This window comes from Saimiri boliviensis, chromosome Y (genome assembly GCF_048565385.1).
Source record: "Saimiri boliviensis isolate mSaiBol1 chromosome Y, mSaiBol1.pri, whole genome shotgun sequence".
NCBI lineage: Eukaryota > Metazoa > Chordata > Mammalia > Primates > Cebidae > Saimiri > Saimiri boliviensis.
The window spans coordinates 6,209,630-6,223,833 of NC_133471.1; the positions used below are offsets into that span (position 1 = coordinate 6,209,630).

The 14,204-nt window shown below is 33.7% G+C and overlaps 1 pseudogene; it reads left to right on the forward strand.

Annotated features, from left to right (window-relative positions):
- Positions 1-1,251: 1,251 nt before the first annotated feature.
- Positions 1,252-2,584, forward strand: LOC141583017 (heat shock transcription factor, Y-linked-like; annotated as a pseudogene).
- The last annotated feature ends 11,620 nt before the right edge of the window (positions 2,585-14,204 follow it).

The window sequence follows — 14,204 nt, forward strand, 5'->3', positions numbered from 1 at the left end:
GAAAAATTAAAAAAAATCACTCATAGCTGAGTATTCAACAATGAGAACACATGGATTCATGAAGAGGGGCATCACACATTGGAGTCTGTTGAGGGTGCAAAGGGAGGGACAGTGAGGGGTGGGGAGGTTAGGGAAGGATAACATAGGGAAAATGCCAAATATAGGTGAGAGTGGGGGATGGAGGCAGCGAACCACCTTGACATATATTTACCTATGCAACAATCCTGAATGTTACACATTTATCCCAGAACCTAAAGTACAATTTTTAAAAAATTTGCTTAGACACATGTGTACATTTCCCTAAAATACTTTATTGTAATTATTATTACTTCTTTTAATCTCTCATTCTTTGTGATCTCTTTACAAGAAGATCACATGCTTTTAAAATCTTTTACATCATTTACATTTGTCAGATATTAGAGACATAATAAAATTATTATAATTCTAATGATAAGACAAACAATTTGAATAGCTACTCACATAAAGAACTTTTTACTCTGAAATCTGATCAGTTGGTTTTATTTACATGTGTATTCATCTTAATTTTCTGAGGTAAGTTTCACATGATATCAAATAACTTTAGAGTGCACATTTCAATGGAATTTGTTTATGATGTTATATAATCATCTTTTCTCTTTAGTTCATAAACATTTCTATTGTCCAACAGGATGTCTCATATGTTCTAAACAGTTCTTTCTATTCCCCCACCCCTGACCACCTGTAACCTCACTTTTATTTCTATAATTGTGTCTTTGGACCATATAAGTTTTGCACAGGATTAGTTGTTATTCCAATCTTCCAATCTGCCAACGTGACGGAGCTTTTAAAAATGGCCTTTTTTTTTTTTTTTTTTTTTTTTTTTCATTTTTTAATTACCAGGCTCTACACATCTGGAACCAAAGTAGTTAGAATGTGTGTATCAGGGAGAAAATTATATTCATTTCAGAGAATGAGGACTTTTTTTAAACGTATTTAAAAGATTCTGAAGGGATGAGATTTTAGCAGAAAATTATTCTGTGTAAGTAATCAGTCTATATTTTATTTTTACTGGATACATTTATCAGGCTAGGAAGAAAACACTCTTGGCCATATTTTCAGGTTTGTTGCTAGAAGAGCAAAGTCCTCTTGCGATGTTGCGGCTACTCAAGAAGCATCGTGAAGATCTAGATTATTTACCTGAGTAGGCCTACTAAAGCAGTATTTGAAAGTACAGTATTGAAAAATATGCAGGCAGGAAAAGTAGGTAAAACAATGTTTATTTGGGATGGCACATGTTTCACTCAAGATGTTTCTCCTAAAGATGAATCAACTGGCTTGGAAGCCTCCACTAGGTCTCAGTAGAATGAATACACATTCCCTGGGAACTCACATTTAAGGTCAATGGTTGAAGAAAATGCTCTTCAGGTTTTGTCACAAGAATAATTGATAAAAAGCTCACTTTATACAGTCTGTGTCTCTGAGCCAGATAAGAATAATAATTTTCTTTTTTTAAATTTTCCCAGGAAACTTTGAAAAGTAGTTGAAAGTGACAAGTTCAAGTCTATTTGATGGGATGAGAGTGGAACTTGTGTAGTGATTAATGAAGAACTCTTCAAGAAATAAATTCTGAAAAAAAATTATTGCAGAATATTTAAAACTCACAGTATAAAAAGAAGAGTTCAACAGCTCAATTTTATGAATTTAGTAAAATTCAACGAAATTTTCAAAGATAAGCTTTCCTAGCTGACTTTCTGGCAGAAGAAAAGGAAGTCTCTTTTATGCAAGGTATTTGAAATATTCCAGTTACAACTTTATCTAGAGTATATATGTAATTTTATTTTGTATATCAGTTAGGGAGTTAAGACTTGCAGTTAAGACCAGATTTTGAAAATTGTATAAAATATTAAGGTAAGAGTTCTTTAATTACTTGAAATTATTAAGGACAACTTAAGCATTAAACTTTCAGGGCTGTAAATATTTTTCTAACAACTTTTTAAACTTACGCATGAACCCCAAATAAAGATAACAAAACCACTAATGAAATGTTACAATGTGTAACATGTTTTTACTTGAAGGTTTAACAACTTTACTCCTTTTTTCCCCCCAAAAAAACCCACATTTTTCAATACAGTAAACAATATCCATGCATTGTTTGATGACATTAACTTTGTGTAACAAAAAGAAATCTGAAATTTTCTGTGTTGCATTTGTTGTTGTCAATTGTCTTGGTTTAAAATGCACTGAATTGCCTTCTCCTTTGGATTTAGTTAAAGTGCTATTATAACAGAACCTTTAAATGTGGCTATGCACAACTTTTAGAAAGAATAAAAAGAAGAATTGGGATGAAAATGATTCTCTTGTATCTAACTTATTCACTGAAGATTTCAACAAGAAGCACTTTAGAGCAGGAGTTAACATGGATAATCATTATTCTGCCTTAATTGCTGATACTAGTAGAGAAAGTTCATTTTCAACCTATACAAATTTGAATATACCTGTAACAAAAATACTCATTGTTAATCAGAAAATTGGTAACCTAATTAGAAGTGGGTTTCTTCCTTCTCAATATTCAACCTCAGTTGTGCCATCACACAAATTGCAGTAGATCAAAATTCTATTTTAAATGAGGTGGCCAATATTCATATGTCCTCTCAGAGCACCTAATGGCTACATTTTGAATTATGTTACAACTGAACATTCTCAATATCACATCATATCTTTCTTACAACACCATTTCTTCATGCTGATAGTGGAACCATAAACTTTTATAACCAGATATCTCGAGGTATCAGTTAATGAGTTTTCTTATCTTAACCTGCTCCAAGATTGATAATACATCAGCTGCTTCTCATTACAAGCCAGCTCTTAAATCATTTTCACCAGGCAAATATCACTCTAATTACAACTGATCTTCCACAAATCAAATACAAGATTATGCATGAAAACAGGGACTGAAATTTACTCTGACAAAAAAAAATTCCTTCAATTAACCTATTGAATGATAAAATTACATGGTTACATTTATATTTCCTTTTCCTTTATTTCTAAATATAGGGTTAAAAGTGTTCTGTTTTGTTTCCAAGGATAGTTTCAAAAATACAAATATATATATATATATATGTGTGTGTGTGTGTTTGTGTATGTGTGTGTGTATGTGTATATATGTATGGATATATATATGAATATAAACATATTTAAAAATACTATATACATCTGTGTGTATATACATATGTGTGTATATACATATGTATGTATATATATGTATATATATACACACATATATACATGTACATAAATACATATATACATAAATACATATTATATATACATACACACATATATACATGTATATATACACACAAATATATATATACACATGTATATGTGTATATATATACACACCCATATATACACATACATATGTATACAGGTATATACACATATATATGCATATATATATATCTATATGTGTATAGATATACATGTATATATACACATATATACATATATATGTGTATATATTGGTGTGTGGATATATATACACACATATATGCATATATGTTTTTGTGCACATGTGTGTATATATGTATATACATATATATGTATGTATATATATGTACATGTATGTATGCATATACATATATATCTGTAAGTATGCATGTATATACACATATACATGTATATACATATACACATATACATGTATATACATACATATATATGTATATACATATACACATATACATGTATATACATACATATATGTATATACATATATACATACATGTATATGTATATTTTTATATGTATATACACATACATGTATGTGTATATGTATATATGTGGGTATACACATGTATACATGTGTATATATGTATATATGAACATACATATGTATGTATATATGTTTCTGTGTTTATATATATATACACACTTTATATGCATAAACATATATATATGTGTAGAAACTTTGACTTGCCTTTTTTTAAAGTTAGTTATCTAAAAAGGAAGAAATAACAAAGTATTTTAGTCTACTTTCTGCTGCAGCAACAGAGTACCACAGACTGGACAATTTGCAAAAACACTTGCATTGTCATGGTTCTGGAGGCTGGCAAGTCTAAGGGGCTCCATTGGGTGAGTTCTTTCTTCTATGACACAAGATGGCAGTCTGGCATCAGATGGTGAAAGGCATGTGATGATCAGAATATTAGGGCCAAATTCATAAAGCCTACTCACACAGTAACTAACATCTTCTCCAGATAAAGTAAAAAATCCAGTCTTGAGGATGTAGCTTCATGGCTAATCACCTCTTATAGTTCCTATCTCCCTTCCCTATCACAAACGGCCATGTAATTCAATGTAAAATTTGGAGAGGACATTCAAAATTATAAAAGTAAGCAAGAAAAAAGAAAAATAAACTGGAGTTAGGAAAAAGTAATAAGTGACTTCTCAAGTAGTCTGGCACAAATTAAATGAGGGCCTAAATTAGGATCACACAAAGGTATAGATGCTCAGAAGCAATGAGACAGAACCACACAAACACAGAAAATCTAGGAAAAGTTTAACCAACTCTACATACTTTCATATTTTCTTAATTATTTTTACTCAGTTATTTCAACCTTGAATTTCAGTAGGCAAAGATATTCTTAATTACAGTTCACACCTAGTGAACTCAGTAACTCTGATCACAATTATTTGTATAATCACTTAAGCAATAAATATCACAAAATATTATGCTCATGTATTGCATCACTGTCAGCACATGGTGGAATTTTACAGCTGTCATTAACCATAATAATTGTTGATCTTCCACCAAAGAATTCCAGTAGATTTGCACCTTTAATTACCTTCTGCAAGATTCCAACTTCCATTACTTCTAATGCACATTTTTCTTCCTCCTTTTTTTTTCCCCCTGAGGCAGGGTCTCACTGTGTTGCTGAGGCATGAGTTCAGTGGCAAAATCTCAGCTGACTGCAGCCTTGACTTATGATTTGAAGCAATTCTTGTGCCTCACTATGCTGAGTAGGTTGGAATAGAAGCTTACTACCACACAAATCTAATTTTTGTATTTTAGAGAGATGGTTTTACACCACTTGATCAGGTATTTCTCGAACTCCTGTACTCAGGTGATCCAGACACTTTGACCTCTAAAGGTGCTGAGATTACAGGCTAGAGCCAGCACAAGTGGCTTCTGCTGCACATTTCTACCACATTGGATTCATGCTCCATCTAAATCAGTTTTAATTGCTTGTGTTGGCATTTAATATCTTCTAGATTCTGAGCCTAGATCCTCAGTATGACTGAACAAATCCCTTCAAGACCTGATATTTGTTTGCCTTTCAACTTCATGTATTTCTGTTTAACAACTGTCCATTCAACGCAATATTCAGGCGACTCCAATTTCAGCCCTGCCTTTTCCCATTTAATAACTTTGTCCTTATTTCTTTCCTCAAGATAAAAGGCTATCTCCCTCTTCACCTATTTAAGACTCCTAAGGCACAGACATCACTCCTTTCAGAAGGTGCTTATGTATCATATTAGTTTTCTTCTCTGTCTGTCTTGGACAGCCATCTCTGCTGAAACACAGTACCTGGTATATGAATGTAGGTGTGTGTACATATATCTGAATACAACACATATGTATGTGAATTAGTCAAAGCTGATCATGGATTTAAAACAATGAAATCTGTTTTACTGTAAAAAATGAACACTAATGATTCTTTGACATTACTTTTTAATCTTTGTTCTTTAGCAACACTTTCCTTTAAAGGGTAGGTAAGAGTCGTATTCACTAGAGATGTAATAATTTTGTCCTACTGACCCTAGTGCCATTGCTAATCACTTTAATTATCATGCTTTATTATTTATGTCTAGTTAAGAATTTTCTTCTTCTAAAATCTTTCTTCCATCTTCTGCTTTGACAGTCAGGTCCTTGCCTGAAATAACTAAGTATGTGTGAACCACTCCTTCTTTTAATTGCAGCAGAGATTCTCAGCTGTTATGCTAAAATGGATTACAATGGAAATCCCATATGCACAAGTTTTCAGAAGCAGCATTCACAGTGGAGTTGCTATATTATTTAATTTCCAGTGTCACAAGCTAAGGCTTCACAAGATTTATCCTTCAGTTTTTTTTAGGACACCTGGTGTTGGAATGGCATATGTATTTGGACAGTCAGATTCCTCAGGCTGGAGACCTACTGTTGCTATTTTACTATATGCATGTATTTTCAAGTTGTGCCTAAATATTAAGTGTTTGAAGTCAATGATCTGCATGAGGAATGCTGATTTCTTATCTGGCATTACATAACACACAAAAATGGTCATTTCACCTATATCTACATACTATTAATATATATACCAATTTTAAGTTCTCAAACCATATTTTCACAGAGTAATGCAACAGATGTGGTTACATGCTGAACATGAAGAAAGTTTAAAAAAAACAAGTCAGATGTGGCTCATGACTGCAGTCCCAGCACTTTGGGAGGCTGAGGCAGGCGGATCACCTGAAGTTAGGAGTTTGAGACCAGACTGATCAACATGGCAAAACCCCATCTCACTTCCAAATACAAAAATTAGTGAAGCATGGTGATGGGCACCTGTATTCTTAGTTATTCAGGAGGTTGAGACAGGAGAATTGCTTGAACACAGGAGGTGGAGGTTGCATTAAGCTGAGATTCTGCCATTGGATTCTAGCCAGGGTGACAGAGTAAGACTTTATCCCAAAATAATCAACAGTGAAAACAAGGAGATACCTAAAATAATAAAACCTGAAAAGATCAACTTGGATGGCCATTATGACAACAAAGAAAAAGAAAAATGACATTTTAGAAAGATAGGATAAATAGTGAAGAATAATGAGACAGGTTAAAATTTGGAATATAATGTTGTAAGAACAAGGCCTGAATAAGGCAAGTGCCAAACAAATAACAACAGCAGCAACAACAAAACAAGCACAGGAAGGAGAAAAAGGAAGGTGAAGAAAGAAAATGGAGTAAGTCAAATGCAAAACATGCAGTGGCTAGCATGATTAGTTTATCTGTCTATCCGCACCATCTAAAAATTCTTTATACGCTGAGGAACATCTTGACGAGATTTAAATGTAACCAGTCAAAGAGCAGGATAAGCCAGAAAATATCGTAGCTTCTTCTAAGATGTAAACAAAGATACTCTATCTCCTTAAGTATTCTCTCAATTGTTAGGTCAAACTATTTCAACAGCAAAAATTACTTCAAATTTGCTGCCCAAAAGAAACCCCATGGGTGTTATACATCTGGAGTCATTACTTAGAAAATAAAGTAGATGAAGCAGGTGTATTTTTCTCCTCCTATAAACACAGTTGATATGCCAGGGTTTCGTATATAAAGCAAACATAAGTCTCTGAAAGGTAGAACAAGCAGATAAACTGGAAAGAACATTTGAGACCCAGAAAGTGATAAGATGGGTGAATTCCGTGAATTCTTTCTGCCTCATGTTATCACAGACTTGATCATAAAGGAGATGGGCCTGAAAGATATAAATTCACACTGACAAAAATGTTCCCCAAAACCCAACTTCTGTAGCCACAGGGTACAAAAGGTACACATACTGAAAGACTAATCTTTTATAAAATAGCCATCATATTTTAGCTAAACAATACAACACAAAACAAAATAGAACCAAAAATCTAGCCAGGACAAAACCGTCTAAGATGGAACATCGGTTGCACCAGGCAGTAATGAAGCACCGCCACCCAATTCTGGAGTGTAATCAGAGAAGGTAGACTACAGAGCTAGAGCTTTCAATTCTTCCATGTGGTCACAAGACGCCCTTCCCCTCCTAGCCAGGCAGGTACAAATAACTCCTAGGGTGAAGCTCAATCCTGCATATGTATTCATCAGTAATGAGGAACCCTTCTTTGGCTGTCAAAGGAAGTGAAGTAGCAAATTTGAAATTGTGCCTCTACTCAACAAGCATACTCTTTCTTCTGTTAGGGTGGTATCAGAAAAAGCCATCTATAAATAGACAATATAATGTTATAATAAGATCCAGAGTCTCCTAACAGTATCCCAAATGTTAACATTTCAAATAAAAATCTCTCATTTTGGCACAAAACAGGAAGCCCTGCACCTCAGTGAAACAATATAATAAATATCCACAGAGAAATGTCACTGGTGTTGTTACAGGATAAATTTGGTAACAATATTTCCAGTCAGAAACCTCTGTGGACATGGCACCTGTTCCTGTGTACTTGTACTGCATGCAGGAAGAATGAGGTACACAGGCAAGTGAACAGAGGAGGAGGAGAAGGAGTAGGAGGAGAAGGACGTGGAGGAGGAGGAGGAGAAGGAGGAGGAGGAGGAGGATGAAGAGGAGGAGGAGGAGGGGAGGAGGGGGAGGAGGAGGAGGAGGAGGAGGAGATCAAGGGGTAGGGGGACAGGGAGGGCGGAAAGGGGTAAGAGGAGGGAGAAGAAAGGAGGGAGAAAGGAGAAAAAAGAAAGGAAGAACAGGAGAAAGGAGAAGAAAGAGAAGGGTGTTTTATATAGTGTTAAAAGAGCTCAGAGGAGTGTATTGCTTCTCTCTTTAGGCACTTCCTCCCAAGGAGCATTCCACTCTTAGCAGAGAGGATGCACTGGAGAGGGTGGCTTCTGTCTGTAGGCAACTCATTTTGACGTCTCTGCACTTCTCTGAAGCTCTTTGCTGCAGCTGCTACTCCCAGTAGAGAGAGTACTGCTTTCTGTAGCTGGTGTTCCTGGGTAATCCTATCTGTAGCAGATTGGTTTTTCAGTCTCTTTATAAGTTATTATGAATGAGCAGAAGTTTATAACTTGGATTTAATCGAGGTTATCAGTTTTTCTTCTATGACTTATACTTCTAAATGTAATAACGCTTTGCTACACCTAAGAGGATTGAATTTTCTGTATTATTCTGTTTCTATATGATAAAGTTTTATATGAAATGTCATAATTTTATATTACACTCATGTTTATGAGACATTCTGAGTTAATTTCTGTAGGGTGAGGTTTATGTTAGAGCTTTTTTCCCGTTAATCTACTGATATCCACTTGCCTTGCCAAAATTTATTGAAAGACTACATTTTCTTCACTGATTTGCATTGGCTAGTTTGTGTGACACTACTTAGTCATATTCGCACCAGTGTTGCCTATTCCTTGGTATTCCCTTTTTCTCCATTTTTATATGAATCAATCCCTATGCCAATAGCAAACTGTTTTGATTACTTTAGTTGTGTAATACCTCTCTAATACATTATTGATGGTTTCCTTCCTGTATATAATATTTAAAAAAATTTTTTTTTTCTTAGCTATCCTAGAAAGGAAGTTTGCTTTGTCTGTAAACATTTTTGCTGATATTTTGATAGGAATTTCATCAAATGTAAAGATCAAGCTTGGGAAAATTAACAAAGCATGTTGAATATTCCCATCCATAAACATAGTGCATCTCCCTTTATTTCCATTTTTATATTTTTTTCCACCAGAGTTTTATATGTTTCAGCATCCAGATTCCATACTTGTTTTGTTTCATTTCAATGCAGATCAAAGCATTTCATCGTCTTAGAAACAGTTGTAGATGGTGGAGTTACTAATATTTGGCCCTGGTGACTTATGGTGTGTGGAAAGAGCAGAATTCTGATTAGTTTAAATTCACTTCAACAGTTCAGTGCCTAGGATTTGGGTTATCATAGATGCTTAACTTTTCATTAAAGCCTTCTGACAGAATAAAGTAAGGTTGTGAGGAGGGCAGTCAAGAAGCTCAGTGCAATCAGCCCTACTTAGCTCTGATGCTTTAAAACCTATTGTCGTCGAGTTGACCTGGGTGCTCAGCTTGCTACTGTACCCTGCTGACACTAGTAAGGGGGTTGGACTAGCAACCTCTCTTTTCTCTGGGTGGGTAATAGAAGATTAGATGCCTAATCTGCTATTCTGAAGAATCAGAGCATCACTGACCTGGGAGAACATTGTCTGTGCACATGGATCCAAAGAAATTGAAGTAGTAGTGTTTCTTTGTGGTGTTTGTCTGGAGTATTTTGGTTATTCCCCCTAGAAAGGTTTTGTGTGGTTAGGTCATCCTCTCCCGGTCCTTTGTCTGGGAGACAACAGGATTTCCTGAAGCCCTTTTTGTATGTGCCTACTGGAGAATCTGGAGTGGAAGCTTTTCTATAGTCCATCACCTGGGATACATTGAAGGCAATAAGAAAACTCAATACCTGTATCATAGGATCATTTTTCTAGTCTTAGAGTTCTTACAAAAACTCTCTTCCTCTTTCTACCCTTCAGGGTCTATCTTTGTTTCTTGTCATATGTCTGTGGTGATTTAGGTGTTAAGAGAAAGTTTGGGATGTAGCATTACAACTCAAAGTCCTAGGAAGTGAAAAGTGGAGAAAGACTGTTAAAACATTATGCAAATCAAATCTCATAAAGAAAAACATGAGAAGATATAATCGTGAAGAAAAATCAATATGATCTACCTACAATAAAGTGATTTTATAAAATAAATATTCACCAAAATTAACCTCAAATAAGTTTTTATAATTTATGTAAAATAGCCAACTATTTATAGAATATAAATAGCCTAGACCAATGAAGAAAATACAAAATAACTTCCATACACTTTGAAAAAAATTAAGTTGGAAATGCTTCCAGAAATTATAAGCAAAAATAGGTTCTTCCACAGCTGCAGAAGGAAAATAGGGATAACATCTTTCTCTCCAGATTTATTTGTTAAGCAACAAGTGATTTAATAGAAATAAAGAACCTATTGCTAGGTATCTGAAAAAAAAAAATAAATAATTGCCAAAGCAACTCTTATGAAAATGAGATATCATAAGTGTAAGACAAAAATTATTTTAAAAAATCAAACTATCAAGAATAAAAACATTTCTGAAGTTTATTCCCCAATAATCCCAATAATGCTAATTTGAGACTAAAGTTGGAACTTCATTAAAATAGTCAATTGAAGAGTAAAGGTGGAGTTATTCCCAGGAAAGAGACAATTTCTGTGTCCAATGGGGCTGGCCTCCCTGCCTAAATAACTGGTGAAATAAAGTGTTGTTACGGTATTTATCTAAAATTTTTCAGTGAATACAGAAAGTCCTGGCCCATGGATACTAGGACCTCACTCAGAATGAGGTTTTGATTCAAATAGAAGGTGAGAACGATTCAGATCTCGCCCTTTATCTTGTAGAATATTCAAGTCTGGGGTCAGAGTTTTTATATTACCTGCAAGCCATAACTGCCTCAAAAGCAGAAACTCATATAAAATTATAGCTTGCCAAAATACTTTTCTACAATTCTGGAAAGATTGGCCATAAAACTCTCCAGTTAAGAATAAGTTGACATTTAATTACTTAAGAATACTTTACCACATTATGGACGACATTGCTATTTCATTGAAACAAAACATATCCTAAGCAATAGCCAAAAACAAACATCAACAACAAAAAAGACCCACTTAAGGGTCATACGGAAGAATAAAATGTTGTATCAAAATGGCCTTCATAGTAAGTAAGTTTTCGTGTTCTCTGAGATGAAAGAATAAAATATAAAGGAGGAAAAAATTGGATAGGAGAACAAAGATAAATTTTTTACTTGACAATTATACAATAATTGAAAAAGGAATCTGTCTCATGCAATACTGAGAATATTACTTACTAAAATATTGAGTTATAGTAAAATGCTACTTGTTATTTAAAATAAAAATATAATTGGAAATCTCATATTTTATTTGGTAATGATATATGAAGAAGTTATTGAAACTTAGCTCAGAGTATGAAGGTCTCATACACCAGAAGACAAAAGTACATAGAAAAGGCAACAGAAAATATATAAAAATACTTTGTACCTACACTATTATTCAACATAGTTTAACACTTAATAAAATACATTTTTGACTCACAAATTCTAAACCTATGCTAAAGACTTATCAAAAAACCAAAGTACAAAATATAAAAGCTTGTTTTTCTTTTATTTATTTATTTATTTATTTATTTATTTATTTATTTATTTATTTTTGAAGGGCAGTTTGCACTATGTTTTACTTTGTAACAAAAATAGTCAATTAATTGGGTACTTCTGATTAACTACAAAAATTCTATAAATATTGTGATTAATGTCAAGGCAGGAAAATTAAATAGGAGTAAGAAAACTAAATACAATTAGAGAAACAGGTGGCAGGTGGGGAGAGGAGAAAATAGAGGCAGAAAGAAAAGAGGAAGAGGCAGAAACACAAAAAAATCTAGAGTAAATTTAAAAATGTCTAATATGTTAGTTATGTAGGAAAGAGTGTTACTCTATTAGATGTAAATGCTTTCTGTGTTAAAATATAAAATATTCAAACATCAGATTGATAAACATTTGCTTTTACATATTAAGAATCACACTGACATATTGAAAATAAAGATTTAGACAATGTTAAAAGGTATTGATCAAGAAAGCCACTGATAATGTATTAGACAGAAGAGAATTTTAGAAAATGTGAGCAATAAAGAGGGAACATAATAGATAAAAAGATGGCACACAAAATATATCAAAATATGAAAAAAAATTAAAGTTAATGTACAGTCACAAATGTAAATTCCTCAGTATCACTGTCTCAATATTCACCTGAGGCAAATTTGGTGGATTTTAATTTATGTTGAAACATTCCAAATGTAATGAGAGGTATTCAATATCACTGGTCTAGACTCATAAGTTACAGAAAATTACCAGTTAATGCAAAGCCAACTAGCAGGGCATGCTTGCAGAATCTGAGAGCTTTGTAATAGAGCAAGTATTAATAGAGAATAATCCTTATCCTTTTTAATGTGAAGTCCATCAAATCTAACATGATTAGATGCCTCCCTTTTCCTTTTTAACATGCTCACTAGCCATCATGCTCAGCATTCTCTTTCAGATCCAATTTCTTTTGATACTGTCTTCTAACTAGCCTTACTTGGATGTTAGTAATATGAAGGCTTACTAAGATATCAAAGCAAATAAAGAACAGGAACTACATGATGTCTAGTCTCAAGAAAAGCAGTAACTCAATTCTTACACATAAATGTTTTCCAGAGTGTTTTGGTTAATGAATTTACAGCTCTGACAAATCATTCCCAGATGCTCTGCGGTACAGTTGCATATCTCACCAAATTAATGTAGCATTTAAATACCTCACTGTCTCAAGTTGCTGGGATATAGCTCCAGAAAAACCTTCCAAAGGGGAATTTTTTTTTTTTCTTTAGAACAAATTTGGGAGGTTTTATGTTAGCAAATATGTCACACTTTTTGTTAGGGTCCTGTGGCAGGCCAACATGAAGGGATGAGACTAAAAATTCACATATCTGCTATCGGTCCTCAAGTATGCATTATCTATATAGAAAATAAAATGAAATTGGTGTAAGTTCCAATTCTGACTGGTGACATTTATTAGACGATGCTAAAATTAGCTAGAATTCTGCGGACTCTACTACTAAATAATCTGGATTCTGACTCATTGACATGCTTTCCAAAAGCAATTTTATAAAAGATTTAATTTCGACAAACTACTGATGCAGTTCTCATTATTCTTGGGAAATAACTGTCAGCTCTGCCCTAAGAAGCATTTGTTTTAAAATTCTAAGAATTTATATCATAACTAGAGACCCAAGTATCTTTCACAAAATATTGGTTTATAAATGTTTTTCTTAATTAAGAGGTGTTATCTTATTAAAATGGTCATTATTTTAAGCCATTTTTAATTGCCTGGTTATACAATTTTTATACCAACCATCTAAAACCTAATTACAAATTGACAACAGATCTCTACAGTACTATTTTTATAGACTTGAAGATGTAAGTGATTTAAACTCTGACTGATATTTTATTTTTTCTCGTCTAAATATTAGCTTCCTGAAACAATGGAGTTTGGTTTTATCAAAAAAATTTCCTGAGTTTAAGACATTTTCTAAACAAACATTGCTGCTATATTATGGTGTGTCAGGCAGTAAGTGACTATAGGTAATGGTTACTAGTGATGGTAAATTCTGTTTCTCTTTATGAAATAATCTATGTAACTGTTGAGTGCCTCAGTGCTTTCTAAATGGACCGCTTATTATTGGATTAACTATTTTTATTCACATTAAGAATTCACTTGTGGGCCGGACGCGGTGGCTCAAGCCTGTAATCCCAGCACTTTGGGAGGCCAAGGCGGGTGGATCACGAGGTCAAGAGATCGACACCATCCTGGTCAACGTGGTGAAACCCCGTCTCT